This window comes from Cyprinodon variegatus, unplaced genomic scaffold (genome assembly GCF_000732505.1).
Source record: "Cyprinodon variegatus isolate N-32 unplaced genomic scaffold, C_variegatus-1.0 Scaffold351, whole genome shotgun sequence".
NCBI classification, from domain to species: domain Eukaryota; kingdom Metazoa; phylum Chordata; class Actinopteri; order Cyprinodontiformes; family Cyprinodontidae; genus Cyprinodon; species Cyprinodon variegatus.
Genome location: NW_015150804.1, coordinates 296,358 through 302,228, shown reverse-complemented (window position 1 = coordinate 302,228; position 5,871 = coordinate 296,358).

Here is a 5,871-nt window from a genome sequence, read left to right as displayed (position 1 = left end):
TCCATCCATCCATCCATCCATCCATCCATCCATCCATCCATCCATCCATCCATCCATCCATCCATCCATCCATCCATCCATCCATCCATCCATCTTAAATGGTTTGATGTCAGTTTTTGCAGCATGAATTTAAGACATATGTTTTTACTGTGGGAAATCCAACACTAAACGACTGCCACTCTGGGTCCCTGAGCAAAGACCCTTAACCCCGCATAGCTCCCAGGGGGCTGCACAATGGCAGCCCACTGTTCCCAAGGGGATGGGTTAAATGCAGAGGATGAATTTCGTTGCTCTGTACTTGTAACAATTTAATGACAATAAAAGCTGGAAAAAATACCTTCATGAAAGATAAAGACAGACAGAGAGATGGATCCATGGTTGGATAACACCCAGACATGAAGAACCAAAGATGTTTCTTTTGTGTTTTTACACATTATGATCCTTAATGTTTCATCAATTTCAGTGTATCAATAATATAAAAAAATCTTAATTGAATTTTAAGCAGGTATTTTATTTTTTAATTACAAAAGACATCTATACTTTACTCTTTTCAAGCTTTCCAAACATCATGAGCTGTATTGTACACGAGGTGATAAGCAACTTCAATTGTGTCATCATTTTGTTCTCATCCTTAGCCTAGAATAAAACAATAAGATCATACTGTGGCTTATATTGTTGCAGTCGAGTGGGATTAAATGTACCACTGCAACAGCTGGTCCATCAGAAAGAGATGAACTGAGAAACTAAACGATCAGAGACCGGATGCTGTAAACAGATGTGAATAGGATTTTCTCTGCCGTTTTTGAGCTTTTTGAAGAGCTCACATTGAATGAATCTAAAAGCCATGCTTTACTATATATCTTCATAGTGTAGTTACATACATACACATTTCTGAATTGGGGTTTTATTTATTGAGAAAGCAAGCCCATTGACATCGGGTAAACCAGGTGTAGGCAATGTTGGTCCTCAGTCCCACTGTCCTGCAGCTTTTCAATGCATCCCTTCTTCAACACACCTGAAACAAATGATTGGATAATGTCTAGGCCTCTGGTAAGCCTACCCACATGCCAAGGAGGTAATTTGGCATTTTGTTTCAGGTGTGTTGGAGCAGGACGCATGCCCAAGCTGCAGGACAGTTGCATTCAAGGAACGTTCATATATATAAACAGTCACCTAATTTGAATATTAATTTTATAATAACTTGGGGCTTTCAATTATTTATTAAAGCTGGTTGTTCCTCATGTTGGACTGATTTCACCACATACAACTGTAGTTACATTTAAAAACAAGAATTGGGAGCACTCATATTGTTTATCTAACTCTCCTTGGTAATCATGATTGAATGAAGTTAGTAGTTTGTCTGCATCAAACTGCTGTGATAAACAAGACTGCTCTGAGACTTGTTGGATGGAATAATACTTTGTCGAATAGAAAAACCCATGAGAGTAGATGTATATCTGTATGAGTATGTCTATGCGTTTGAAGTGGTAGGTATACCTTTCACTATGTTAGGAGTGAAAGGTATACATTTTATATTTTTTAAAGACAGAAAGGTGCTGTAGGAGATCTTTTCTGATGCATTTTTTAATATGTGGCTTTAAGATCTCCCCACAGCTGCTTAGCAAGCAGGGAAATAGAAGGTCTGGAAGTGAGCATAAAATAAATGGTCCCCGCTCTGGTGTGAAATCAATGAGTAACCCCTGCCAATCACAAAACACGGTCCGTTGTACACTATTGGTTTCTGACACGTCAATCATGGTCGTCTGCTTGTCCCTCCCCCTGTGTACGTACCCTGACACATGAACAATGGGCTGGAAGTTAGGCACTGTTATGCTATATTCACACCTAAAACAGCAAGAGCAGCAAAGTGCACATGCTGCTTCATTTTTGATGCTTGTAAAAGTTTAGTTCTGACGCAGAACTGAAGCATCTTCGCTGCTCTAGCTGTGCGGTAAAAAAAAGTGGGTCTGAAGCACGTTAGGCGGAGCTACTCTATCCTTTCTTTGCCTGTAACAATGGCAGGTATATTTGCTGTGATAAGTGGGTAAAAAGTAGTTTGAATCTATTTTTAAGTGAGAAAGTCCACCTGAGAGAGACTTACTGAGAGGGACATGAGCACCACTTACACTACCCTCTGAAAACTAAAAATCTGTGCAGAGCTTCAGTCAGTTAGTTCGGTTCCTTAGTTGGCTATAGTCCCTCCATCCCCCTGGGCCTTCTCCTGGTCGGATATGTCTGGAACACCTCCTGAGGGATGCGTCCACGTGGCATCCGAAGAAGAGGTCTGAACCACCTCAGTTGACTTCTCTCAATGTGGAGGAGAAGCACCTCCACTCAGATCCTCTACCGGACGGCAAAGCTTTTAATAGTCAACCTGCGGGGATATTCATTTTAGCCACTAGTATCCAGGATCCTTCTCTTTAACTCATGAGAATTTAGCCTTTTTGGCTCTGCTCTCTTTTCACCATAACAGACAATTGGAGCGTCTGCATTACTGTGGCAACTTCACCGATCTGTTTTTGATCTCCTGCTCCATTTTCCTCTCACTTGTGAACAGGACCCTAAGAGACTCGAACTCCTCCAGCTGAGGCAGGAACTTTTCTCCAACATGAAGAGGGCAAGTCACCTTTTTCCAATTAAGACACATGGACTCGGACTTGGAGGAGCTCATCTTCCTGCTGGCCACTTCGCACTCGGCTGCGAACTGGTCCATAGATCTTGGCAGGAGAAAGCCAATGATCCTTAAAATTTATGAACAGGACCAGTGAAAGAGGGAAGCCCTGCAGGAGTAAACATGCACCACGGACAGGTAAAACTTAATACAGGCAACCGAACAGACTCTTGCCCCGCTTTCAGCTACTGGATGGTACCTAGCCCACAGAGCAAACGTGGACTGTTTAGGTTAAATCCAATCAACCTTGAGGGTGTAGAGCCACTCCAGGGTTTCATGGCCAGTAAAAGCACACTGCTCTTACTGGAGCCAAGCATTAATATTCAACAGTTAGCCTCATAGGCTCTCCTCTCCAGCACCCTGACATAGGTTTTCCTGATGAGGCTGAAAAGTGTTATCCCCTGTAGTCGAAACACACCTTTCGATCTCCCTTCTTGTAGACAGGGACCACCAACTCAGTCTGCCAGTTCAGGGGCACTGTCCCTGACTGCCATACAATGTTGTAGAGGAATGTCAACCTCAACAGCTCAACAACATCTAGAGACCAAAGGTAATTAGGGAATCCAACCCTGAATCCTTGGCTCAATGGAGTTTTTTGTTTTTGATAAATAAGTGTGGCTCTGACCACCCATCCTCCGCGTCCACCAGGGCAGGCATTACAGCCAGTTTGAGGAGACCCTCAATGTGTTCCTTGCACAGTCCAAAAATGTCCTCAGTCAAGGTCAGCAGCTCCCCACTCCTAATGATAAAAAGCATTAGCAAAGCACTGCTTCCCCTCCAGAGGCACTGAAAAGGTTACCATAATTGTTTTGAGTCTGACTAATAGTCTTTCTTGATTGTCTCTCCAAACACCTCCCAGGCCAGAGTTTTTGCTTAGGCAACCATCTAGGCCGCGGCAGACTTGGTCTCATGTTACCTCCTCGTTTCCTCAGGAGCCCCACAAGCAAACCAGGCTGTATAGGACTGAATATTCAGCTTGATTGCATCCAAAATTATCAGTGTCCTCCACTGGCTTAAGGGGTTGCTGCTAAACAGGTACCACAGACAATAGCCACAGCTATAGAACGTAATCCAGACATGGTGACTCCATGTTCCCAGACATACACATAATCTGGGAGAAGCTCAGAGGTGGGAGTTGCATTTGTCCCTGAAACAGGACTAAACCAGGTATTCCCAGCAGGATCTCACTACTCCTTTGGCCTGCCAAGTCTTTCTGTGTTCTTCAAGCATATCCAACACTTCAACAGGTGCTCATCTCTGGATAGCTCAACTCCTCTCATCACCCAAGACATGCGACTGAAGGTCAGAATATACGACAACAAAGATAATTGACCTTTGGTCTAGCGTGTCATGTTCAGAGTTGAGTGTCTGTTTCTCTTTCTGATGACACTTTTCAGGTTTCACTGTTGTTTCTGTCACTGATGTTTCTTGAAGTCCCCCAGCAAGGTTTGATCTATAACGATATCTACCACGTCAGTGACACTAATACCCCTTTTACACTGGCCAAAAAAAAGACACTCAGCTCTGACTCGTGTGCTGTGTGAACTTTAGTCCCGGGTCGACCTACTAAGTTACGTGACACCATTGAACTTAATTTACGGATGTCAACACACTACGCCAGTCGCCTCTGATCTAACAAGCCGCAAGAACTCTGTTTACATTTGATAAACATAGCGCTGCACTAGTAAGAGGGATTCAGACCGATAAAAGAGCCAAATACTAAAGAATACTATAGAATGACTATGCTCTGGACGCTGTCCATGTTGCTGTCCATTAGTTACTTCTCTGATTTCTGCAACATTGTTGACATCAACAATGCTTTCCCAGCGTTATGCCATGATCAGACACGCAGTGGTGGGGGACAGTGGCCATGCAGCTTTCTAGCAGGGGGTCAGACTCGGCTTTTCGGTCAAATGGGAACAGAGCCAGAGCAGATTGTTAGTGGGTCAACGACTGGATTTAAAAAAACAGAGTTTTCAGTGGGAAAATGGCTTAAGAAGGCCTAGTACTTCATACCCGTGCTTGGCCTATGGCCCGAAACAACAGTCAGAGACCCACCCATCCGCATCTGAAGGTGCAGGGATGTGATCCACTGATGTTGTAAAAATGTTCCCTTATTTGCTGCTCACACACCTGACATTTTTTAAATGTGGCATAATAAAAGGTTATCCTTGTGAATGTAAACTTATGACCACATTTGCTTATGCTCTGTTTGCAATCTTTTTTCCAACACAAGCATTCAACAGAAATTCTTTTTATTTATTGAGAGCCATCAGTAGAAGATGAAGTCAAGTCCTTGTGTCTCTTTATGTCCTGACATAAAGAGACACAAATGTGTGAAAGAATCTCACAGTCAGACCACGCAAGATTCAAACAAATGTTATTTTTATAAGAAACCCTGAGTTTGGTTTAAATAGTGATGCTCTCTGTCTGTTACATCTGTTGCTTGGCCTCTTTTTGATCTTTCGGATCCTTCAGTCCTAAAACAAGCGAAAAAACAACAACAACAAATAAATTCATAACAGGAAAACTAACAGAAATCAACTTCTAGGAAATCATATGTAAGGAGATAATGCAAGACTCTTAAGGATTACAATTAAAATGACCATACTTTTTAAAACCTTTGATTTAAATTTCCAGTTTTCATTGAAGTTTTACTTTTTTGTTTTTCTTTTTTCTTCCTTTTTTTAAAACACGCTTTTCTGTAGCCTCCAATAATTGGCTTTGAGTGTTGAAGTTTGGGGTCATTTTAATGCTTTTGGAATGTGAACTAAAATAATTCAGATTTGTTTCAGAATATGAGGTTTAGAATTGTCTAATGAGCATTGGAGTTAAAGCTGGAGTGAAACCCCCAGTTTGCATTGTGCTTTGTTTGGACCTTGCAATCTGACCAGTTTAAAAAAACATTGATGCAACCTTATCACTTGAGTTCAAAATGAGTGAGTCGCAAACAGTTGTAAAAAAGGTCCCTGTTTGACTCCATTTATAAATCATGAATAAGTTTTTGTTTTTTATAAAACAGAGGATGGAAATTAGATCTGAAGCATTTTCCATAGTCCCAGATTTAATGGTAAAATATAAAAAAAATATTCTTTACTTTTCCAGGCTTTTCAACGAATGTTTCAAAGATAGCTGCCACTCACATAATTAGCATTTTTTTAATTCCCATTTTCCAACAGAGGCGACCCCCCCCCCCCCCC